This window comes from Carcharodon carcharias, chromosome 4 (genome assembly GCF_017639515.1).
Source record: "Carcharodon carcharias isolate sCarCar2 chromosome 4, sCarCar2.pri, whole genome shotgun sequence".
NCBI lineage: Eukaryota > Metazoa > Chordata > Chondrichthyes > Lamniformes > Lamnidae > Carcharodon > Carcharodon carcharias.
This window is the reverse complement of record NC_054470.1, coordinates 68,744,836-68,771,859: the sequence shown is the minus strand read 5'-3', so window position 1 is coordinate 68,771,859 and position 27,024 is coordinate 68,744,836. Positions and strand designations below refer to the sequence as shown.

Here is a 27,024-nt window from a genome sequence, read left to right as displayed (position 1 = left end):
CCTCAATAAATATCCCTAAACAACAATATCTGATCATAATCACCTTGTTGCTCATGAGACCCAGCAAAGTGGCTCCTGTGCTTCTTAAATTACAAAAACAAATATACCTCAAGAGTACTCATGGCTGGAAAGCGTCTAGGATGACCTGCAGAATTGTATAAATCCAAGTCTTCAATTTTCTCTTTCCAGTTACAACACTGACAATTCTGCAGCAGAAACAGTGTCACTGTTTTACTGCTTCTTACCTACAGGTTAATCCTCACACATGCTTGTTTAAACAGACACTGCCCAAAAGGTTTTGTTTTTGCTCCACTTGATGTTTTTGGCAATCACTCAAACTGATCTTTGAAACAGCACTGATTCCCAACCAGACGTGTTGCAACTGGTATTCAGCCTGCAGAGAGATTCACCGCTCCCAGATGGGTTACCCAAGGTGAAGGAGGATAGCTGAGGTCTTTGTGTGCACTACATACATAGAAGAAATGCTGGGGAGTGAACACCCACCCATTTCTACAATTAAATACTGAAATAATTTTACAGATTGTGCAGGGAAGCACTTGTAGCAGGAAGGTAAAAAGTACTCACAAATGTGGGTGTGTACAAGTTGCAGAACAATTTTTTTTAAATGGGATCAATATATGGTCCCTTTCCAAATCTGGAAGTCTAAAAGTACACTGTATTATGATTAAATGAGGATCTGATTTTTTTACCCCATTTTGTTGCTCCCCATATGTGTGTTTATAAGTTTGATTAAAATGTGTTGTGGCATGAAAACACAGATTTATTTGGGAACATGGCTTAAAAGCATTGCATGTACTGTATTAATTATTAACAATGCTGAGGATGGAACAGAGCTTTTATGTAATTCAAATTACAATCATACATTGCTGCCCCCCATTAAACACCATTTCCTCAGCACCGATTTTTTCCCCATATTCTAGCCACTGTCTCAGACAGAACCAAATTGTTCTCAATGTCGGCATCTTATTTTAACCTGAGATGAGCTTCCAACACTATATTCTCGCCATCGCTGAAAAAAAAACATTTTGTCAAAGCTTTTCATCTTGCGCTCATCAGGCCAACCATAAGAGTACCAATGTCAGGGGAAGCAACAACTTTACACTGTATGAGAAGAGAGTGCAGATTGGTTGGCAAGTGGACTCTGATTGGTAGAGACAATGCCATGGAGAATGCACCAGTTAATGGTGACTGACAGTTCACAGCCAACAATTGTTTGAAATTTAAACCAGACAGCTTAATTCTGATTGGTCAAGGCAGTACCCTGAGGAATGAACCAGCAAGTGGCTGTCACTTATTTTGTTTAGCTGAAACAAGCACAATGTGTGTACATGTTCTTTGTGTCTGCAAAGACACAATTATTAATATATTGTATTAATATATGTAGCTTCCTGTACACTCAAGTGTACTAGGCTGCGAGCCTGACCGACAATCTTAAATTGGTTGTTGGCATAATTTTTAGCACACTGAGGATTATTGAGCAAATGCTGCCCAATCGCAGAATCACATCTAATGGTGGACACTGTTTTGAGTTTTGCAAGCATGGGCTGGTTGCATATGGTCTGCACCTTGCCCATTGCGAACAGCGGAAGGGAGGTGCTATTTGATACAATCCACCAGTCTTTGGGATGTACAGTCTACATACCTAGCATCACACTGGCACTGAAACTCATATCCCACATCACTCATTTGTGTGACAGGCAGATCGTTTTTTGGCTTGACAACAGCATCCCATTAGTAACGAAAGACAATCGTGTTGCTACTGCATAGTAGCAGCGTGAAACAGCTAGCTTCACCTGTTGCTCCAATTTTTGAGATAACTTGTCCTTCCAAGGTAATCTGAGGTAGGCTGAACACTTTTCAGGACTGAAAGTGACAGCCTTAGACCCATTCATGAGTTTGCACAATATACAGCGCAAAATGATCTGATCAGGGTGGCAATTGTCCTGCATGATTTCTTTGATGCACATCATTTCAGCATCAAGCTTGCATGGTGAACAAATGGCTTGGCAGTTAACTGTCAGTCACCATTAACTGGTGCATTCTCCATTGGCAACGCTTTTACCAATCTGAGTCCACTTGCCAATCAATCAGCACTGTCTTCTCATACAATATAAAGTTGTTGCTTCCCCTGGCATTGGTAGTCTTGTGATTGTCCTGATGACTGCAAGACCAAAAGCTTCGACAAAATGTCTTTTTTCAGCAAGTTCCGTACTAACAAACAATTATTTTGCCCATCATTAAGGCTACCTACTTCCACTTGTGTCACACTGCCCATCTTGGCTCCTTCCTCACTTCAGTCATTGGCTGTTCAAACCCTCAACCATACTCCTCTTAACTCCTGATTCATCTATTCCAATGCACTCTTGCCTGGCTTCCCATCTTTCACCCATCAAAAATGTTAGCTCATTCAACATAGTGCTATCTCTGACCTAACTTGTACCTCTCATTACCATGATTCACTGACCTATATTGGCTCCTGGTCCACTGACAGCTCATTTGAAAAATTCCCATTCTTGCTTTCGAATTGTTCAACGGCCTTGCCTTTCCATGGCCTGAATTTTCAGGATGACAGGGGCCAGGCCCAATGCCATTTCACGCTCTTACGAGTGTTGATTGGAATAGGGTGGTACTTCTGGAAGGAAGTCCTGCCTTGGAAAGTTGTTGGACAATCCGAATGGCTGACAGCTCTCCAGTCCCTCCAGAAACAGCGCTGTAGTGATTGGAAGAGTCACTACAGGGAGCTGCCTGAAAAAATGTGCCAGGAACCAGATGAGAGGTAAGTGGCAGGGGTCCCAGGGCGGGGAGGGTAGGGATGGCCTGGGGGGGGGTCGCCAGGGGGCGATCGGGGGATGGACCGGAGGTAGGGAGGGAGATCTGGAGGTCACCGAGCCTTAAGGGTACCCCAGTCAGAAGGGGGCTTCTGATGGGGCACCTCCCCCCCACCTCACGTCCCCACCCCCGCTTCCTGGCTGTGATCGAACTCTGTTTTTGGATTTGCCCCCCCCCCCCGACCTGTCATTCACCCGCCAGCCTATAAATTGACGTTGGGTGTGAAAAGGCACTTCTGTGGCCACTTAAGGGCCTTAACTGAGACAAGGGTGGGAGGTTCACAGTCAGACAGTGCAGAAGGCACCATGCAAACTAACCAGCAAGCTGAGTGATACTACCAAAAAGCTCCCTAATTCATCACCCCTTTAAAAGCATATCTGCATTTGCTGATATTAAAATGAAGGGTGAGGAGAGAGGGGGGAAACAAGGTGAAAGCCTAGTGTTACACCATGCTGGAGAGTGTTAAAAATCTGGCGCTGTAAATCAAAGCTGAGGAATAAGATGAAACGTGTTGGATCGGCCTCACAACAAATGTCACTGCAGAATAAAGCCAATTTCTTTCATCAGTTTAACTGTTGCCATATGGACAGAACTTCCAACAATTTTTTATCACAATTTTCCCTCAGAATAATATTTTCTTTCAAGACAGTTAAATTGAATCAATGGTTTGGATCTTTGCCTTGATGACTTTACATTTCAGTTTTACAGTGGTCCCCATCTCTTGTCTCAGAGTAGTTGCAAGTCACTTATAGTCAATGTTGAAGTGTTTTTACCATTCTGCTAATTTCTACCCCCTTCTCCTGTGTCATTCTTTCCTTTTGAAGAAACCACACACTGAGCTGTAAAGAAATTCATGTCATTCCACTTTACTACTTCAAGATTTCAATCAGAATGAACACCCAAACAGCCATACTGCCTTTCTAATCCACCTACCCTGGTACACAGTAATCCACTTCTTCATAGATTAACATGTTAGAATGAATCTCCTGTTCATCTGCAGGCCTAATATGGTTGAGCTCAGTTATTTCATTGAGCCTGGTTGCCATGGTTATTAGCTCACAGGAGTGCTGTAATTTTAAACTGTGAACATTAACTTAAGCAAGGCCATCAGCTCTCGTAAGAACCACCTGCTCTTCAAAAAGCAATCTCATTAAACTAAAACAAAACTTTAAAACCATAAGATTTCTGTGCATTCTTCTTCAATTGAGAGACAGAACGGTGAAAGGTCAAAGCCTCCACTGCAGAACATCACCAATGGTGAAAAGGAAAGGCTTGGTAGACTCAAAGGTGCCGAGCTAGGTTTTTAAAAACCTAGAGATTCTTAGAGGCAGCAAAGACTAACAGGAGGTAAAAGATACCACGGCTCACCACGACCTTCTCAAGGGCAATTAGGGATGGGCAATAATTGCTCCTGTAAGGTGCCTTTTTATGGTTTATTACACTAAAGGCAGTATATAAATGCAAGTTGTTAGTGTTGCTGAGATAGCACTAAAGGTTTGGGAGTTTCATTTGGTCTTGGAGAGATTGTCAGACCAAAGCTGTTGATAAATGAAGAAGCATTAAAGGTTGCGCCATCAGCGGTAAGAGTTGGTAATAGCTGAAAGCAAAAAGTCTTGCATTTATATAGCAGCTTATTTTGTGTCTCCTAAATGTCTCAGAGAGCTCCACATAAAGTGATTACTTTAATTTCTCACAATTGTTATGTAAGCAAATGCAATAATCATTTTGCACATCATTGGATTCCACCAGCAGCCATGAGATGAATGACCAATTAATCTCTTCCTGGTGGTGTTGGCTGAGGGAGGAATGTTGGTCAGGTCACCAGCAGAATTCTCTGCTCCTCTTTGATTAGCACTTGGGTCTTTGAACCCAACTCCACCCCCAAATTGATTCTGCATGGTTCCACATCTATAGCCACTACAAAAGCAGTGCTGGCACTAGTCCTGACAACCAAAGCCACACAATTCCAATCATCAAAGATTCTACCTGTCACTTTATTGTCAATCCTTTGTCTTGAAACATGTTGTGAACACTACACTACGAGCAAAGGATGGAACAAACACCGAGGGTAGAATTTTCAGGTCGGTGGACGGGCGTGATTGGTGGGCTTGGGATCGGCAGGGAAACGGGCCGCCGTCCGTGATTGTCCCACAACCACGATTTCGGCCTGTCCAGCGTGAAACGTGGCTCCCCAATGGTTGGGAAGGGGCGGGTGCCTGTTGGGATCCGTGTCCAATGACAACCTGGAGGATGGTTCAAAAACCGCACAGGCACACACCTGAAGGCTGCCATGGAAGGACGTCTCTTCAGCTTTTTCAATATTCAAGTTATGGATTCGAGTGTGGCTGGAGACACCAGGTGGGAGGGCAGGTCGTGTGGGCACTCGGCCCCCCACTTTTCAGATGAGTACCTCGTAGTCCTCCTGGAGGAGATGGCTGCCATTGTGCATCTAATGTAGTCTCTTCATTGATGGGACCCTCGAACCTGGAGTCCCCATTGATCATTGAAAGATGATGGCCCCATGATGCAGATCTCCATTATCTCAACAGGGTACTGGCATGCACAGTGACAATGTGATGACGTTAACTAATGACATGTCTTTATTCTCCCTTAGATTTGCCAGCATGTGGGTTCTCTGGACACTGAAGGGCCACCCCTAACGCCGGAGGCACGCCAAGCTTCATTTGCACCTATGTCACACCTGCTCTCTGAACCAGGCACCAGTGCAGATACCAGCACCTCAGTGGACATTTGATCAGCAGCTAGAACGTTGGTGAGGGCACTGCACACTCACTTGAGGTGCAGGTGGAGGCAATGAGTGCCCAGGGTGATGGAAGTCGGTAGACTGCTGGGGACCAGGACAGTGCTCAGTCGAAGGCAGATAATGAGCCTCTGGACCTGTTCATTAGGTGGGAGATGCTGGATGTCCAATGGGATTTGCGGGAGGATCTGGTGGAGATCCATGAGGGTATGCATGTCAGGGTCTCCATTGTGCAGGAGTCCCTGTGGAGCATTAGCACTGCGTTGACCCTCATGGCCAAGTGCACTGCCTCCTCCATGGAGAGAGTGGTGGCTCTCATGGAGAGGCAGCTCCAGGAACAGAATCAGGGGTTCCTGGGGTTACGCTTGGACCTGTAAGCCCTCACACAAGCAATGTCCTTAGGTGATCAGTGCCAGTGTGGGAGATGGATGAGACACCAGCTAGGTACCCGTGCATCAGTGGTGAGCAGGGAGGTCCAAAGCAACCTCATGTTGGTGCACGAGCTGTTTGTTATCTCTGCAGGCACCTCTTAGGGTGTTCTGGATGATGGGAGCAGCTCCTCCACCAGTGACCATGGCATCTGATGAGGCTGCAATGACTGGGGAGATGCCAGCTGTGGCACTGGCTGCTCTCTCCCAGGCGGGGCCTGCACAGGCTCCACTGGCCAGAGGACGACCACCAAGGTCATTAAGACACTGGAGTCAGCAGTGCCAGTGAGGATTGCAGTGTGGGGGCGAGGGGAACCAAGATGTAGCACTCAGAAACTTAAGTTAAAGGCACCATGAGCACAAGATGATTTTCTGCTCATTTAAGAACGAATTATATGTCTGCTGGTGTGGACATCAACCTCAGTAATGGTAATTTTTAAAAATATATATTTATTTACAGATGTGGGCATCACTGGTTCAGCCAACATTTATTGCCCATCTGCCCTTATTCAGGGGGCATATAAGAGTCAACCACATTGGCGAAGGACACCAGTGAACCAGATGGGTTTTTAACAACAATCGGCAAAGGATTTATGGTCATCAGACTTTTAATTCCAGACTTTTCATCATCTGCTGTGCTGGGATTCATAACCTGGTCCTCATAGCATTATCCTGGGTCGCTGTAATACTAGTCAGTGACAATACCACTTTGCCACCACCTCCTCCCCATTAGTATGCATTCAATGTGACAATTACATTAAATTTGCTTTGGTTCTGATGGCCTGAGTATGCTTCACCTTTTTCCTTTCTGGAGCAGGGTATGTCAGTATATAATTCTGGACGTGAGTGGCATGATACTTTATTGTACTGGCACTGAATGGACTTTGGGTGCAAATGAAAGGGTCATTTCAGACATCCGGGAAGGAGACAGCAGCCCTGGCATGAGGCGGAAGCAGATCTTTGGCAGCCTAGCTGAAGGAGCATTGAAGGCGTCCCTGGTGTCCCTACCTCGCTGGAGGTTACCGAGGTCTGCCTCCAGCATGCTCCTCTTCTGACTCACCACTGGATTCATCCTCTGTGGCAGCTGCGTCAAGATCCTCTTCCTCCAGTCAGTGCCCCTCTCGCCAGTGCCAGATTGTGGAGAGCGCAGCATACAACCCCGATCTGTGACACCCGCTCCGGAGGGTATTGTAGTGCGCCCCCGAACAGTCCAGGCATTGGAAGAACATCTTGAGAAGACTTATGGCCCTCTCTACCACCACTTTTGTGGAGGTGTGACTCCTATTGTAACGCTGCTCTGCCTCTGTTCTTGGGTGTTAGAGAGGCATCATAAGCCACCTTTTCAATGGATAGCCCTTGTCACCCAGCAGCCATCCATCCAATTGGGCTGGAGCACTGAAGAGCCTCGGCACCTGGGAGTGTCTCAGGATGTAAGTGTCATGGGAGCCTGCCAGGATACCTTGCACAGACTTGCAGAATCTGCACGTTCATGGAGTGGAACCCCTTCCTGTTGATGAAGACACCCAGCAGACCCTTGATGGCCACATGTGTGCAGTCGGTGACACCCTGGATGCGGGGGAGCCCAGAAATTGCTGCAAAGCCTCTGGCTCACTCAGCCTGGCTGGCCTCATCCATATGGTAAAGAATAAATGTCAGTACCCACCAGAACAGAGCTTCTGTCACCAGCTTAATGCAACTGTGGACAGCTGATTGGGACCCTCCGCGCAGATCCCCCACTGACCCCTGGAAAGAGCCGGAGACATAGAAGTTGAGGGCCACTGTGACCTTTAGAGCCACTGGCATGTGGTGTCCACCCACACAGTCAGAGCTGATTTCAGGCCCAATCATCTAACAAATGAAGGTCACGGTCTCCCTTGAGAGGTGGAGCCTCCTTCAGCACTGCACCTCAGACAATGTTGCGCTAAACCCTGACAGCAGGATAATGGCATCTTCTGCGGCCTCTTCCGTCTTGGACTGCCAGCTGGCCCTGTGCTCCCTGTGCCTGCGCCTCTCTTCCCACACGTCCCTCCCCTGGAAGCTGCATTGGGACACCAGGTCTCCTCTCCTTTCTTCCCCTCTCTTTCTCCTCAGAGGAGGTGTCACCAGCAGAGACCACAATCCCCACTACCAGGGTAGCATAAGGCTGTCTGATAACTGAAAGGGTTCACATGGTCCGAATCCTCCGGGGGCTTGGCAGACAGCAATAAGTCCTGAAATGAAGCCTGGAAATGCTAACAATGAAGCCCCAAACAGAGATGAAGCTGCCAAGTACCAATAAGCAACCAGCAGCAAACTGTCTCCAAAACCCCTCACTACACACACTGGCAATGCTACTGACCCTTTTTATCCCGCCCTTGGATGAGATTTAGCAAATTGTTGGCTGCCCGCCTGCCTGTTTTGCCTGTACAATGAGCACAAACTCGCATGGGCAACGTAAAATCTAGCTTAATTGCTTTTTTTAATGGCCTTAATTGGCGTTGTAATTGATGATGGAGGCAGCTTCGACTCATATGTATGCCCACCGACCAAAATATCGCGCGAGTGCGCGATGATGTCGGGACACTTGCCTGATGTCATCGCACGCTACTTTACACTCGAGTGGGTCGGGTGCGCGCCTGCCCACTCAGCGAAAAATTCTGCCCCAAATTGTTCTAAGCTCAGTAAGTCACTGATGGCATAGGGTGATATCAGGGCAGTAAGACCTTATGTTGACAATGTAGCTGAAAAATTCCTTTTGTTCTCACGCCACCTTTTTCCAGTAAAACAACTCGGGAATAATTTCAGCCAAACCTTCACACCTACTGCACATTTGCGTTAGATGCTACAATGTTAGCTTACATCAAAAAATCTGTAACTCTACCTGGTATCCATTCCCTCAAGATCCAATATACAGCCTGCACATGGAGCAATCAGCACACTATAACAGTATCCTGCCACTAATAACCATTCAGCCATGCTATAAATGTCTGAAGTGAAAAATACAACCCAGGTTGCATACAGTGAAGCTATCTTGAAATTTGAAACTTGAAACTTTTCAAGTTTCTGCAAAAACTGCACCCAAAACTGACTCATTTTTCTTGACCATGTTATTTTTCAAAACGGAAGAAAAAACTTTCTGCTAATTATAAAACATGAATCATGATTATTCACATGCGCTTAGAGGGGAAAGTCCCATGCGATAAGCCTTATTGACTGATTCGAGCATGTACCAGGTAAAATAGGTTGTAGAACTTCCTATGATATAGCTTATTATGGAGTACAGGGAAGGATATAGGGCTAGATAAGACATGGATTTCAAAAATGGGGAGTGGAGGGTACTCGTGGGGATGGGGATGTAATGTCAGAGTCTGCATAGATACGATCTGCAGAATTGGACTTGGGTTGCTAACCTAACTGTGTGCTTATCGAAATTTAAGAATGATGTAAAAATCGATCAGCGTTCAATCCAGCAAAAGGTTTGCAAAACCATTGAGATCACCAATTTAATTGGTCGATATGCCCTATGATGTAAATTTGAGGTCAAAAAGCTGTGGGTACATAAGTTTACAGTGAATGGAACCAAATTAGTAAACCTTGGAGAAGGACTAGGAGTAATAACACAGGTTACACTTGCAAGCAATCAAAACATTGGGAAGCAAGTATAAAAGCTAAAACAGAAGGCCAGGGTATTGAGATGGATGAGTGCCACTATTAAGTGTACTGGCATTATGCTGCAGTTTTCCAATGCTCCAATCAGAACAAAGTGACAAAATGATTTGGTTCACAAAAATAAATACATGGATTGGAGAGTGTGCATCAACTGATAGATTAATCCCAATCAAGAGAGATGAGTTTTGAATGAAGACTTAAATTCAATCCTTAAACTCTAGGAAGAGGACATTGAGGGAACATCTCATCACAGTATATAGCCAGTTAAACAGTACAAGAAAAGCGTAAACTCAGATTGTTACTGCAAATTAATGCATGAAGTGAAATGAGAGGATAACATTGGAAATAAGTAAATTTAGCATAGGGGCCAGTGAAAAATGTCTTATGAAAAGTCAAATCTGGGCAATGATTTGAGTCCAGGTAAAAACTATAGGATTAGTAACAATCTAATGAAAAGTAATGATGGGACATAAGAGATCAGAGGGATCGACTGAAAAGGGTCAAAATGTCTTTTCTCATCCCTGTTATGACATTATAATCTGGTTTTACAAATCATTACAAATAATAAGAAACAAAATCCTGTACGGTACATGTTCGTAAACCATTCCAATTTAATTTCTTCTTGGGACAATTTGGCTCCTTTCTGTACCAGCCGTGTCACAGAGAATAATGCAGTTACTGTGATTTGAATGCTGATTATCAAACTTTAGAAAGAGCGATGGAGGAAATTCAAATTATGTTTCGATGCCGCTGCATTTTGATGTTCCCGGATGCTGTTGCATGCAATCCAGTTAAAATGCTGAGCTACAGAATTCTGGTCATTCAAGTTCCAGAGACTTGAAATTAATCTCTGCTCATGTGATAGCTCTGAGGAATTCTGGGCGTGTGTGTTGTAAACATGAGCACGTGTAAGGAGTCCGGCTTGCTACCTGATCTAGAGGGCAAATCCCACAGGTAATCCCTGCCATTGATTCTAACGCTGGCACAACTTGCAAAGGTGGCAGCGAATTCATGCTGATCCTCTCACAGAAAGAACAGAGTTATTTACCCTGTTGCAAGGCAGCTTCAAATTAAAATCATAGAATGGTTACAGCATAGAAAGAGGCCATTTGGCCCATTGTGTCTATGCTGGCCATCTGTAAGAGCAACTCAACTAATTCCACTCACCAGCCTTTTCCCAGTATTTTTCCTGCAATTTTAATATCTTCAGATAATTATCCAATTCCCATTTGAATAGGACAGAGTTCAGGACAGTGCTGTGTACCAGTTAACAGGGGAGATTATTAATCAAAAAGCAAAATACTGAAATTGTATTTTTTAAAATCTGCTGTGGAGTGCACAGCAAGAGTTGAAGAAAGGTTCAGTTTGCATTGAAAACAGTTAAAAAGGCATACAGAGACAACTGGTTTCTTAGGGACATTGGAACAGGAACATTCAACACTACCAGCCTGTTCCACCATTCAACTAGGTTATGGCTGATGTGTATCTGAACTCCATTTACCCAGCTTTGCTTCATACCTCCTGATATCCTCAACTAACTTAAAACAATCCTGGTCTTGAAAGTTTGGATTGTCCTAACAAACACAGCTGCTGGGGGAGAAAATTCCAAATATCTACTGCCCTTTCTGTGAAGAATTGCTTCCTGATTTCACTTTTGAATGGACTGGCTCCGACTTTAAGATTATGCTTCTTCATACTGGTTGCGCCCCCCCCCCCCCCCCACCCCTTACCCGAGGCACTACCCCTTAATCTTCTCAGGGAATATGAGTAATTTTCTGCAACCTCTTGATGACTTTTCATGTCCAAACTATTCAACAATTTAACGTCAGAGCCAACGCTGAGATCTGCCCTTATTTTTATATTCCATGGACAATCACCTCCTGGGGAGGGGTTGGAGTGGTATTGACAGGAGGTCGTTGAATAGTGATGAGAAGCTGGATCTTCCTGTCATTGACTGGGGGCTGCTGAAACCCCATTGCAGTAGCATCCTGGGCTGCCATCAGCTACCACAGACTGAAGCTGCTTTGCTCAGTTGTTGTCCCGCTCTTTCAGTAACCTGCTCAACAGTGGAGCCATGGGAGGGAGGAGGGAAACAGGTCTGCCTAAAGTGACACAAGCACTTATATTAATTAGAGGATTTGGTTGCAGATAAAAGACTTTGAAGCTGCATGTCAAAGTTCTGGGCTTGGCATGTCAACCGGGAATGCCACAGTGAGACCCCGGGACATTGTGACTGCTGAGCAGCCTATCTGAACTGGGGAGCTGGTGGGTAGGAGCCGGCGGCCAGGGGGAAGGTTGAGCCTCTGTTAAACTCCAGCGCCCACGACAGTGCACGGCCAAGCCCGAGGTTGCTTCCGAGCATTTTGTCCTCACCGTTGCTGGGAAACAGAAAGACTGGAGGGGAAAATTCAGCGACGGCCTGGTCACGGCGGAGGAGTTGGCGAGATTCTTTGGCGGGTAGGTGCGCAGACACATCTCCTGCTGGGATTCGGGGGACTTGACTCTTGGATTGACTTGTTTTTTTGTACTGAATGAAAAGTATTCAGTAGGTTGATAGAAGATTCCAGTGAGGAGCTTGCTGAATATGCATCCTGCGGGATAACACTTGACAATTCTCTTCTGCTGAGCCATCAGAAACAAAGATGTCAGTCTGCTTCCGAAGCTTTCCAGAGAAAGTGGGGCCGACGGACAGGAACCAGGGGCTTGGAGCTGCTGAGGACGGGAGTGAGTTTAGAGGCGGCGAACACACTCACTTAACAACCACTCCATGGCTTCTGAAGGTTCACATGGGGCAGCAGCTCACAGTTACAACAAGGAGTTGCTCTGGCCTCGGCCTTGGCTCCGTCTATAAAGTTGGAAGAAGCCTCAAGACAATGTGGAACCTTCTTGCGGTAAACACAAAGGAACCCATAATTTAATTCTCGTGGACATTAGATTGGAAGTTTCCCATACAAAGGGCCACGACGGCGCCTAAGATTGGGTAAGGACATTGCAAACGTGAGATTAAGATGCGTTCTTGGGTTTACTCTGTACCTGGCCAATGCTAAATTTGATCAGGGAACACTTGACTCTGACAGTAGATGCAAAAAAATGGGCCAAGGGTGTACTCCACTGTCCTACCAACCCTTAGATTGATGGGCACAAATTCACTAAAACAAAAACCTTTAAAACATCACACTAGAGCTACAATAGACTTTAATCTTGCATTACGAAAACTTACAGGTAAGATAGCAGACCAGTAATTTTACCTATTACTCGTGTTGTCTGAACTATTAGACTCTGGCAAAACAAGTTTCACGAGCTTGCACACCTGACACAGAGATTTAACATAAAAGGAGCACCAATGAATTTGGGCACAAACTCATTTCAATTACATTGAATCTATAGCCATTTGATTCAGATGGCCTATCATAGTACTTATGCTTTTAACAATCTTTCTCCCACTATAATTTCCTCTTCCTGCCCTGACACCTCCCTCCTCCCAACCCTCTGTTCGCTTCACTCTGTATACATCAAGAATCCCCAGAAATTTGTCTGTGGTATCTGCTTGGACCACTGCATGTGGCAGCAAGTTCTACATTCTAATCACTCTGTGTGAGGAACTTAAGTAATTACTGTCAGTGAAGAGAAAGTACTAGAGAGATTAATGGGACAAATCCCCTGCCTCTGATGGCCTATATCCTAGGATTTTAAAAAGAGGTGGCTGCAGAGTTAGTAAATTTTCTGGATTCTGGAATGGTCCCCATTGTTTGGAACATAATAAATGTACCACTATTCAAGAAAGAAGGGGTTAAGAAAACAGGGAACTATCACCAATTAGCCTTAGAACAATCATAAGATATAGGAGCAAAAGTAGGCTATTTGGCCCATTGAGTCTACTCCGCTGTTCAATGAGATCATGGCTGATCTGATAACCCTCAACTCCACTTTCCTGCCTTTTCCCCTAACCCTTGATTCCCTTACTGATTAAAAATATGCCTATCTCAGCCTTGAATATACTTAACGACACAGCCTCTACACCCCTCTGTGGTAAAGAATTCCACAGATTCACTACCCTCTGAGAGAAGAAATTCCTCCTCATCATTGGGAAAATGCTGGAATCCGTTATTAAGGAAGTAATCGTGGCACACTTAAAAATTATTATATAGTTATGCAGCGCCAAGGTATTTTTACCGAAAAGGAAAAAGTGTTTGACAGATCTATTACAGTTTTTTGAAGATACAACTAGCTGAGTAGGTAAAGAGGAGTATTTGGATGAAATATATATGGATTTCCAAAAGCACCTGATAAAGTCCCGCACAAAAGTTTGATACAGAAGATAAAGAAGGTGTTCTGGAGTTGGGGTTAAGATATTTACATGGATTAAAAAATTGGTTAAAAGACAGAAAATAGAGAGTAGGAATAAATAGGTCATTTTCAGGTTTACAGGCTGTCACTAGTGGGGTGTGCAAGGTTGGGTGCTGGGCCTCAGCCAATTCATAATCTATATTAATGACTCGGATGAAAGGACTGAGTGTATTGCATCCAAGTTTGTTGATGATACAAAGCTAGGTGGGAAAATAGCCTGTGTGGAGTACACAAGAAGTCTGCAAAGTGAAATGAACAGGTTAAATGCGTGTACTCCATCTATTATCTTCTTGCCCAATATGTAAAATGTGAAGTTATTCACTTTGGTAGGAAGAACAAAAAGAAAGAATATTTTTAATGTTGAGAAACTGTTAAATGTTGCTGTTCAGAAGGATTTGTATATAAAATACAGAAAGTTAACGTGCAGATGCAGTAAGCAGTTAGGAAGGCAAATGGTATTTTGGCCTTTATGCAAGGGGTTTGGAGTACAAGAGTAAAAATATCTTCCCGCAATTATATGAGGGTTTGGTGAGACCGCACTGGTGTGTAGAGTTTTGTTCTCCACACCTCAGGAAAGATATATCTGCCTTAGAGGTTGTGCATTGAAGATTCAGTAGATTGATCCCTGAGATGAGAGGGTTGTTCTATGAGGACAGATTGAATAGAATGGGTGTGTACTTTCTCTGGATATTAGGAGGATGACAGGTGTTCTCATTGAAACATATAAAATTCTGACTTGGTTTGATAGGGTAGATGCTGAGAGACTGTTTCCCGTGACCGGAGAGTCTAGAACTAGGGCATAGCCTCAGAAGAAGTCAGCCATTTAGGGTGGAGATGAGAAGTTTGTTCACTCAGAGAATTATGAAACTTTGGAATTCTCTACAGCAGAGGGCTGTGGACATTCACGTCATTGTGTATACTCAAGAATGAGAGATTCTTGGATATTAAGCTGAATCAAAGGATATAGTGATCAGCTGGGAAAGTGGAGTTGAAGTTTAAAATTAACCATGATCTTATTGAATGGCAGAGCAGATGGAAAAGGCCAAATGGCTGACTCAGTTTTTATTTCTTATGTTGGTTTGAGAAATTCCTCCTAAATTCTTCATCTTATTGGTTAGTGGCTGTTATAAATTTCACCCTCTCATTGTGGACTTGCATGTTGAACCAAAAAAAAATCAGTGAGTTGTGTGTTAGACATGTGAACCTCTGTAGTGGTATTTGGGCCTGTTTCACAAGACTCCACAAGATGGGCACATTAGCCTTTCTAGTGTCTTGCTAAATCACATTGTCATGCACTCCAGTGGTTTCGCATGTAGCTCACAATTACGAAGATGCACCAGATGTGAAAAAAGAAGACCTCTATGAAGTTACATTGAACAGGGGAATCAACCAGAAATGACAAAGCCAGGAGGTCAGGTCACATGGTACATTTTTTTGCCTGACAGGACTGACATGCAGGATATTCTATTCATACCAGAAATGTTTATTGATTAAAACTGTCAAGAGGTCACATCAGTGAATCTTCTGGCAGGCAACGAATAACAGTGCATGCTTGAACTCCTCCCGCACAGACACAGTTGTACTTCAACACTGATGTAATGCAGACTTTCTGGACTTTGCAAACCTCGGTTTGGACTCTTTTAGTGCAGCTGGATTCAACCAACTGATGTCAAGACATTCTGCTAAATAACTTTTACAATAATCAGACCTTAGCTCTCTGGTTTTATCTTATCTTTCATCACAGCAATCCTGCCACAGAGTCTTATCTAGCTGTTCTCAAAAAATGGAGGATCTTTTCTTTTTCCCCATAAATGTACGAGTGTGAAGCTATGTTACTTTAAGTTTTTAAACCTATGCTCCGTTCAGTCGACACTCTGGTCCTTGCCAAAAGATGTTAACATGACACTATCTCCTTGGAAAGGAGTTCACTCTTGGCTGCAGTTTGCTTGCTTGCTTTTTTTTGCTTGCTTTTTTTTGCCTAATGTTTAGAAATATTGTTCCTAGCAAAGCCTCCTACACGTGTGGATGGGGGAAAGGTTATCAGAGAGGCCCAGCCAGGCCAATACTATCCCACTTCACACGTGGAGTCAACAAACTCCAACACTAGCCATGCTGATTCCGTCTGTTTACAGTCACCCGTTCCCAGAGATGTACTGCTATGCTGGAGAATAAAATATTATCCTTAAGCTTAATATCCAAAACATTGCTTCCTGTAAATGCCACACAGCCATGTGAGATTCACAGAACTAATCGCAGTGTATTTCTCCAGGGCTAACAGGCACTTTAAATGCCAAAGAATGCTGAGGCAAGTTAATCGGAGAAGGCGCGGGTTATTTTCCCCTTCACCATCTGGGCGGCAACCTGGTGGAGCTGATTGCTTGTGCACCCCACCCGATTTTAAATTCCATCAAATTTTCATTCCATCATCCCAGTGACAGGTTCAGCTGAGTTGGCAGCTCTCTCGCCCCTGAGTCATAAGGTTGTGAGTTCAAGACCCAGTCCAGGGATTAGAGCATACAATCCAGGTTGATATTCTCAGTGCAGTACTGAAGGAGTGCTGCGCTGTCGGAGAGATGTTTTGGATGAGGTATAGAACTGATGCTTAGTCTACCCTCTCAAGTCCCATGGCTCTATTTTGAAGAAGAGTAGGGGAGTTGGCCTGGCTAAACTCTACCCCTCAACTAACATCACTGAGAACAAATTATCTGGTCATGGTCTCATTGGTGCTTGTGGGATCTTGCTGTGCATAAATTAGCTGGAACTTTTCCCAACATTACAGTAGTGACTACGTTTCAAAAGTAATTTATTGGCTGTGAAGCACTTTGGAACATCAATGAAAGTGCTATTTAAATGCAAGTTATTTCATTCAATGAAATGAAAATCAGTTGGGTTTTGCAAAGAACGTACATAGAAACATAGGGCAGAATCATCCCAGACCTGCACTAAGCGAGGTAGCAGGTGGGAAAAAGGAGGTTTTTCCTGCCGGCCAGATTGGCTGCCTTTGGCGCTTCCTGCCTCATTAATTATACAGCCACAGGAAACACGTCATCTCGCTGGCGGGTGGCCTCTGTGTCGCCCACCACGCCGTTACTGCACTGTCTTCTCACTCTAGGGACCATATCTAAACTGCAGCCGCCCACACAGTTCTTAGGGTTGCAGGCCTGGGCTGCTCCAGTGAAGGCTTGGCCCTGAAAGCCAGGGAGAGTTCAGTGACCTGTCACTGGAGTGCCTTTTGGAGGTCTGCCGTGATGTCCTCCACCCCCACTCTGGCAGCAGGAGTTCCAGCAATCTCACCACTCCAGCTTGAGAGGCAGTGGCAGTGGTGTTCAATGTCAATGCTGCACCGAAGAGGTTGGCCATCCAGTGACAGTTGGCTATCCGTTCACATCCTTCCTATAGTGTGGCACCCAGAACTGTACATAATACTCCAGCTGAGGTCTAACCAGTGTCTTACATAAGATAATCATAACCTCCCTGCTCTTGCACTCTATGCCTCTATTAATGAAGCCTAGAATATGGTATGCTTTAAAAACAGCTCTCTCTACCTGTCCTGCCATCTTTAATGACTTATGTACATACACACCCAGATGTCTGTGCTCCTACAAACACTTTAGAATAGTATCCTTTATTTTATACTGTCTCTCCATGTTCTTTGTACCAAAGTGTATTACCTCACACTTCTCTGCATTGAACTTCATCTGCCACCTGTCTGCCCAATCCACCAATGTGTCAATGTCCTTTTGAAGTCCTACACTGACCTCCTCACAATTTACAACTGTCCCAAGTTTTGTGTCATCCGCAAACTTTGAAATTGTCCCCTGCACACCAAGATCTCAATCATTTATATGTATCAGGAAAAGTAAGGGACCCAATACCAACCCCTGGGGAACTCCACTACAAACCTTCTTCCAGCCTGAAAATACCCATTAATCATTACTCTCTGTTTCCTATCCCTCAGCCAATTTTGTACCCAGGTTGCTACTGTCCCATTTATTCCATGACTTAAAACTTTCCTCACAAGTCTGTTGTGTGGCACTGTATTGAACACCTTTTGTAAGTCCATATACACCACATCAACAGCCTTACCCTCATCAGCCATCTCTATTACCTCTTCAAAAAACTGCAGCAAGTTAGTGAGAAATGATTTTCCTTTAACAAATCCATGTTGACTCTTCGAATCAATCCACATTTTTCCATGTGACTATTAATTCTATCCCGAATAATTGTTTCTAGAAGTTTCCCCACCACCGAAGTTAAAGTGACTGGTTTATAATTGCAGGGCAGATCTTTACAACCTTTTTTGAACAAGGGCATAATGTTTGCAATTCTCCAGTCCTCTGGCACCTTCCCCGAATCCAGGGAACATTGAAAGATTATTGCCAGTGCCTCTGCAATTTCCACTCTTGCTTCCTTTAATAATCTTGGATGCATCTCATCCGGTCCTGGTGCCTTATCAACTTTAAGTAACGATAGCTTATCCAATACGACCTCCTTATCGATTTTAAGCCCTTCTCGTGACTATCTGTCAGTCTCAGAGTTAAAATTGACAATTGGTCCAGCATCAATTGCCACCTGTGAAGAAAGTTCCAAATATCTGCCACCCTTTGTGTGTAGATGTGTTTCCTAATTCCACTCTTGAAGTTTGACTTTAATTTTTAGACTATGCTCCCTAATCCCAGGCTCCCAATTCAGCATTAATTGTTTCTTTCTACCAGCTCCCTTTAACATCTTGAAATCATTAGCTTCACCAGGTTACTGGTGGTTGAATTTGAATATTGCCCCCATTCTGTCAAAATTATCCTGATAGCCCATTCAGTGCTAAAGCAGCCAGCTTAGCTCGGTTGATAGTACTCTTGCTTCGTTCTCAGGTCTCAGCCCAGAGTCTCTGCTGATGCTTCAAACATTGCAGTGAAGGAGCACTACACACTCAGAGGTGCTGCACTTCAGTTGAGACATTGGAAGAAGGCCTCATCTAACCTCTTAGGTGGAAGTAAAAGATCCCTTGCACTATTTCAAAAAGAGCGGAGTAGCTGGTCTCAGAATCTTGGGTCAACATTGATCCCTCAGCTGACACCATCAGAAAACAAATTAATCGTCCGTTCCTTTCACCCGCCACCATTGAAATCTTGCTGTGCACAAAATAGCTGCTCATTCTGGCACTAATAACTAGCCAAAATTAAGTCTTTCAGCAATGGAGGGTCAATGCTTGCACCCTAAGCCATCAATTACAGCAGTAAATATCAACCAATAAACTGTTTTACTGTGTACACTAAATCCCAGTCTACTTTATTAAAAATTCATCCTCGATACTTTGTTAAAAATTCATTTTCGAGATGTCAGTGTCGCTGGCAAGGCTGTCACTTATTGTCCGCTTCTGCTTATTAAGCACTTTGGAAGGTAGTTAAGGGTGCACCCTGTTAGTGTGGGACTGGAAGCATGTATAGGGAAGGACAGCAAGTTTCCTTTGCTAAAGAACATTAGTAAATGAATATAACATTTTATATTGGTGAAGCAATCACTTGTTTCAAACCAACAACAACCAGCATTTATATAGCCTCCTTAATGCCATAACAAGTCCCAAGAAGCTTCGCAGGAGTGTACACCGAGCCACATTAGAAGATATTATTTCTGATGAAAGGTCACTGCCCTGAAATATTAACTCTGTTTCTCTCACCATAGATGCTGCCCGCTGACTTGCTGAGTACTCCATCATTTTGTCAGAGACATGAGGAGCGGTGACTAAAACCTTGGTCAAAGAGGTCGGTTCCTTTAGGTGTCTTAAAGGAGGAGAGAGATTTGGAGAGATTTAGGGAGGCAAGTCTGGAGCTTGGAGCCTAGGTGCCTGAAGCAAACGAAGTGAATGCTAGCTCATCTTCAAACTTAAGTGAGTACCAAAACCTTATTCACAGACCAAAGTTGTACCCAGTGCTTTGGACTCAGGATGTACCCTGAAGGTTGACTGTGTGTGAGATAGGAGATTCCTGTCTTTCCTCTGCTGCCCAGTTCTTTAGTATAATGCACTCTATGCATCTACACACAGCTGCTGTTAGATAGCGGCCTAAGAGTTCTCTTGTCAAAACAGCCGGAGCACTCGTTATTTCCTCATTATTTCCACAGAGTTGACAACACATGGCCTTAATGTCCATGGGCTGCAGCAAAACAGCAGAAACATGTCCTTTCAACATCATCTGGGTCAATCATTCTGTTATTGTACCACAACTTATTTAAGAAGCTGTTTGTTTAGCTGATGGTTTTAAGCTGACCAGAATAGGCTCAGCACCAGGAACAAAAACAAAAATCAAAACTGCAAAGTTTTCTCAAACTTGGTGCAGCAATGCCTTCATGTGATTCATTCCACGATTTTATTCACACTTGATTAACTTTATTTTAAATGAAGTAGATGGTTTGGTATTCAGTGCTACAATGATAGGGAGAAGGCGTGCAAGATTCATTTTGTTAAGGCCCTCGCTTTGATGCTCTTTAGGTTTAAAAAAATCAAGGAATCTTTCATTATAGAGATATGAACAAATATTTTAAAAATATGTCGTGCTAGAAATTGTACCATGATAGACAATGTATAATTTTTTTCTCATATTTCCCTGTTATGGTTAGACACTGTACTCAACCAGTTGTTTATTTACAACAACTGTTTTCAACCTTTGTTCTCTCTTATTTATCTCCCTAGGAGTCTATACTACAGTGCAGATATCTGCCACTGTCTCATGACCCCTCTCCCACCCCGCCATCTATCCCCCTAAACCAGTGCAGCACTGAAGGAGTGTTGCACAGAGGTGCTGTCATTCATATGAGACACAAAACTGAGCCCCTGTCTGCTCTCTCAGGTGGATCCCATGGCACTATTTGAAAGAAGAGCAGGAAATTCTCGCTGGTGTCCAGACCAATATTTATCCCTCAACTAACACCACAAAAATGGATAATCTGACCTTTATCTCATTGCCATTTGTAGGACCTTGCTTCATACAAACTGCCGCATTTGGCTATGAACTTCAAGTGTACTTCATTGATTGTAAATCGTCCTTAGGCTATAACAGTTGCAATATAAATCCAAGTTTTTCTTTTCCAAAGTGCAAACTTCTCTCAAACCTTTGAACAGCAACACCTTTGCCCAAGTGAGCAGCCTCCATTGCCATGGGCCTACATTATTTTCTGATAAATACATGTGATTATCATAATTATGATTGCCTGAAACAGCACAAAGGCATTGGATGACTGCTGTGCATTTATTGTACCACACAACTCTGTACATATTGCAGTATCATGCTGACATGTGACATTCAAACAGAAAGTAGAATTTGTTTTAAAGTTTTAATTTTCACCTGCACTATGTGATTCAAACTGTATCCAACTTACTTTACATATCTGAAAATATTTCAAAGTCGTTTGACTTCTCCCCCTCCCCCACCCCATGTTGCCTCTATTAGAAGATGTTGCTTAGTATTTGAAATGCCATGTTTTCCTGTGCAGAATAGATACGATTTGATTGCTTAAATTGAACTTACGTTAGTTAACAAGAGAAATGTTATGTAGCAACAGAAAAGGGGTTGGATAAAATCTCCTCACATCATTTCCATATTCTTTTTATCTGTGCAAATCGTACTGGGCTACTTTCCTCTCAGTTGTGCCAATAGCGTCAAATAACATTCTCCCCTTGTTTGTTCAGCACACCTGAATCATTAGCTTCATCCTGCTAGCATTCTTCCATCAACACTACTTTTTTAATGCAAAATTTACAGACTCACCAATTCTAAAACTTGAAGTGAAAGCAGGAGCTGGAGAATACACAATCTAAATACACAGATAACCAGGCTGTTTTATTCATGACCTACAAATATTCAAGGAGGTAATTGAAATGCTAATCCTAACGACTATTTATCCTTCTCAATAAGCTAAAAACAACTGATAAGTGACTTGTTTGTTCAGGTAGTGGAGGAATTTTATAGCACTGTATAACAAAAAACTTCTCATTCACTGAAATTGGCTCCGTTTTGCTGCTGTCCATGTTTTCTGTTTTGAGGTTCGTGCAAGCACCTTTTTTTTGAAACACCTCCTTTCTGCTTAAAAGAGCTGGCCCACTATTTAGTTCTCGATCCACTTAAGACGTTGGAGGAAGCTGGCAATGTGGGTGACACAGGCTGAGTGATATCTTAAATCCCCACCAAAATGAGGCAGAGGAATGATCAGAAAGCTTTAACAAGTCATCAATACTAGACCGCAGTAAGGAAATGCCTGCTTTTGAACAGTAAAGCAAGCAGCTATGCTGTGGCTATGTGCAGCCCCCATCGGTCTGTTGCACAGTTATAGGGAACACAGGGCTTGCTGGAAACTGAGACTGCCGAGAAAAAGGAGAGCCTGCTGCAAAATCCCCCTCTCCCTTTAATGGTGCAGCGAGATTGTATTTCATTTCCTTCGCTGCCCCTGACCTTGCAGTCCTTGGGATCGGCAATCCTTTCTTCCCTGCTCCTGCCTTTGTGTCTGCTTGTCAGTTACCAAACAAGCAAATGGAAGCTGACACACAAAAAAAGCCAAAGATCTCCAAATAAAAACAATCAATACATAACACTACAGCTACTTCTCTGTGTCATTTCAATTCCTTCATTTATTTATTTAAGCTTTACTTTCCTAGTGTGTTAGAAGATTGATTTCACTGCACACATTACAATTGACAAATTAAAAAAAAATTAATAGACGCCATTAAAACTCGCGCACACATATCAGGGAGGTGAAAACACAGTACCTGTTCCACGGTACCACTATCCCTTTACTGGGTTCTCACAAAACACTTCAAAACCTAAAAGAGGAAAAAACTACATAAGGATAAAACTGATCATGTAAATTCTCCATAGCTTAAAATTCAGAAAGATTACACAATGAAAGCAGACGGCAGCATTACAAACCTGACTGCACACTTCAAAGGTAACAGAAGGCAAGTACTGCACTAGTAATTTTTTTTTCTTTATTCAAACTAATATTGTCAGCCATGTTGGAGAGGCTTTGGCTAATTTTCTGCAATCCCCCACCTTTTCCCCTCTTTCATGAGAGCATGCAAAGTAAATTTTCACGCATTCTTGCTTCAAAGAAAACAGCCAAATAAGAAGCATAAGATCTTACTGGTACATAAAAATAGCTCCAGCCTCTGTATCTCCCTCAGCGTCGCAGAAATCCAGCAAAGTACAATCTGTCTCCTTTCAAACAAATCCTAAAGGGCAGCCATCTTGCTTCCTTCTGCTCCTCTACGAAAGCAGACTAGCTTTCGCATCAATATTCATATGACAGTCTGACATCTATTATCATCACCAATGAAACCCCAATGTTGCTCTTCCCCAGCTCAAAGTGTGGACGTGACTAGCATGTGCTCTGTCCAGTGAGGACTCTGTCAGGAAGATCAGTTTGCTTGTTTGGGTAGTTGTAAATCATTTCCCTACCAGGTCCTTAAACACAAAGGACCTATGATTTCTAACTGCACAATAGTGAACATTAGTGAGGTTGGATTGAAACTCTGGACTGGAGCAGAATGGGCAAGGACTATTCCCTCCCCCTCTACTGGTATGTAACTGAAACCCCTCTCTGACTAGTCAGTCACCCACCCACCAAGCCTCTCAGACTGATTTTTAAAAAAGTCTCTTAGGAAGCTCACTGTTTTCTGAGAAGTTCCTGTTTCTCTCCCAGTGATGTTTTTACCACTTCCTTTCTGACATCACATTTACCGCTTTTAAAACTCTTTCTTTAATTTCCAGAGGGACTATTGTTTGAACTCACTCATTAAAGGCATGCGTCAGTGTTGTGGTAAAACTATATTCAGTGTTAAAGCACACGAGAGTCAGCAATTTTTTCCACTCATGTCAAGACCCACCTCCCCCAGCCCCCTTCCCCCCGCCCCAACACACATACACACACTGGTACAACCCACGTGGATCCGCTGATTAAATCAAACATGTACACACATTCCCCAAAGCACCAGGTATTGAGTTTCTGCCAACAGCATTCCTCCCACTTAGCATCTCGAAGATTAAGGCTTCCATTTCTCTGAAAGCAGATTTTGTGTTTTATTTTTAATCAAATCAGTGGGTGTGTTTTTCCTGTTTGAGAGAACACTCCTTTTGTAAGTGCATTATTGCCAAGCCTTCCTCTTGTTCCTGCCTTTTAAACTGTGCTGGCTTTAACAGAACAGGTGGTTTGTATTGGGCTATGATCTGCTCAGTCCCAGCCCTAGCCCAGCTTTAAACTGTGCCTGGCCCCCTTCTTGTTACTTATCTTTCCAAGCTACTAATGTGACATTTGTTCATTCTGAATAGAGTGCACTACCCCCACCAGTCAACTGTGGAGAGGGAGCGCTTCAAGCAAAATGGAGATTGTGTCAATGTAGAGTGGGGGATGGGAAATGTTTTCTAACTCACTGAAACTCTCTTCTGCCTTTCTCAGACTTTTACATCATTGAGAGCTTATCTATAAGGCCCAAGGCACACCATTTTGAATCATTTTAAGAAGACACAACTTAAAAAAACAAATTTGTCTGCCTCATAAAAAGCCTCCTATCCCTGCAACATTTCATTCACAAACAGAGCTGGAGACAACGCGGACTCACTACCCAGTACAGTCCATTGAAGGATGAGTTCCAAAACAAGTATATAACAAAACTTCAGTTACAAACAGGAAAGAGCATCAGCGGCTATTTTTTGATTGAACTTTTCAGACATTGAACAGGGATAAAAGTCCAGAACAAAAACAGAATTACCTGGAAAAACTCAGCAGGTCTGGCAGCATCGGCGGAGAAGAAAAGAGTTGACGTTTCGAGTCCTTTTGAGGACTCGAAACGTCAACTCTTTTCTTCTCCGCCGATGCTGCCAGACCTGCTGAGTTTTTCCAGGTAATTCTGTTTTTGTTTTGGATTTCCAGCATCCGCAGTTTTTTTGTTTTTATAAAAGTCCAGAATGTCATTTTAAAAGGGTGACATTTAATGGCAAACTGCTTCTAAATGGGAATGTATCTATACGTATTCATGTCCGATTATACCTAAGCAAAATTTTAGATGTGCATGTAAGCTGTTTAACTGCTGGATTAGAATCTTCCACCATTGATTGCAAACGCTAATTTTTCTAATTCATTGAGAGACACCAGTCAGTTTCATGCACCGTGCCTGCACCCACCCACCTCCCCCCCACCTAACCCCCAACCCCAGCAAGTAGTAGACAAAAACTCAGAACACATTCAGAAGCCTGAAAAGGTACTTTGCTAATAACTTCTGTCCCACACTCCTACTCCACCACCATGCACCCTCTCCAGCTGCTCAGTACCCTGTCATCTGCTAGTTCTAAAATCAATGAGGGTAATCCAATTCTGATTCAAGTGATGATGACAGCATGCACCTTTACGCAAGTGTTAAACCCAAATACAGTTCTAATGATTTAGTGGCTGCAAAAAAAGCAGGTGCCACCTTTTTCTGGAGGGGGACTGAAACAATGGGATAGTGGCTACAATTATTTACTTTCCATACACTAATGATTTAGTCACAGCAGGAGGTGTGAGAATTCCAGATAATGGCTTTGTTTGTCCACAATAATTAACAGAGCAGAACCACAGAATTGCCTTATTTCTGCATTAGTGGCACTCAAACTCAAACTCGACCATTAGGTAAGCATTTTTATAAAGTTTGACATTTTTTCTGAGGAGTTAACCACTTTTTCTGACTTATTTGCTCTATCATCATAGTTGGAAACTGATATAGTTGTAGTGTACCAGAGTTACAGTACAACAGAATTACAACAGAGTTACAGTACGACAGAGTTTGTGACATAGTTACTTTATGACAGAATTACAGCATGACAGAGTTACAGTATGACAGTTATAGAATGGCATTAATACAGCAAGACCAGAGTACAGTATATCAGTGTTACAGTATGGCAGAGTTTCATTGTGACAATTACAACCTAACAGTTACAGGGAGACAGAGTTACAGCATGACAGAGTTACAGTATAGCATTGATATAGTGAGGCAGAACTACAACATAGCAGAGTTACAGTGTGACAGTTGTAGTATGACAGTTACAGTGTAACAGTGTTTCAGTATGACATTAACAGCATAACAAAGTTATAGTATGACAGAGTGACAATGTGGTAGAGTTACCATATAACAGAATTACAGAATGATAGAGACACGGTGTGACAGACTTGACCGAGTTACTCCGTGGCAGAGTTGCAGTATAACAGAGTCAAAGTGTGACAGTCTTGACAGTGTCACAGTGTAGCAGCTGCAATGATAGATTATTAGCGTAACAGAGTTAGATTATAAGAGTTACAGTATGATAGCGTTACACTGCGACAGAATTACAGCACAACAGTTTCAGTGCGGTGGAGTTGCTGTATCGCAGAGGTACAATAGGACAGAGTTAGAGTTTGAAATAGTTATCGCCGGACAGTTTCAGTGTGACAGAGTTACATTATGATGAACTTGTAGTATGACAGAAATACAGTGTGACAAAATTATAGTATGATTATTACATTGTAACAATTGTAGGGCATGGCAGTTATGGTGTGACATCCCCCACCCCACCATCATTGGGATTCATAGCGGATGGGGCAGAAGATATGGTGGGGAGCGAAAAATCGGTTTCCGAACTTTGGGAACCAAGTCAGGATTGTCCCTTCCATGTTCATGGCAGGTTGATGGCGGGTCAGGTCTCCTGCAGAAGCTGGTGGGAACCCACTTTGCATCTCATGAATGCTCATTAAAACCCCCATGGACCAGAATTGTGCACCCCGTCAAATCTTTCACTCCACCAACAGGAATTTATGTCATTCTGTCAACCCGACTCGACATTCGTGGTGTACACCCAGCAAGAGAGAATTTTAAAGCAATTGAAGCTGGCTGCACCACTGGAACTAACTGCAGGTATGGTGCACAGAAAAGACACAAAGGTGTGGATTGAGGAGTGTGGGTAGTGCAAGACACAAAGGTGCGGTCCAGAGGAAAAG

The 27,024-nt window shown here is 43.3% G+C and overlaps 1 protein-coding gene across 1 annotated transcript in view; it reads right to left on the bottom strand.

Annotated features, from left to right (window-relative positions):
- tet2 (tet methylcytosine dioxygenase 2) overlaps positions 1–23,590 on the bottom strand; it is a 168,191-nt gene extending 144,601 nt beyond the window's left edge. Inside the window, exons 1-2 of the mRNA XM_041186250.1 lie at positions 23,164–23,590; positions 22,790–22,843 (exon numbers count right to left, since the gene is read on the bottom strand). The gene's annotated coding sequence lies outside the window, so the exon portion shown is untranslated. The remainder of the gene's footprint in view (positions 1–22,789; positions 22,844–23,163) is intronic.
- Positions 23,591–27,024: the final 3,434 nt, after the last annotated feature.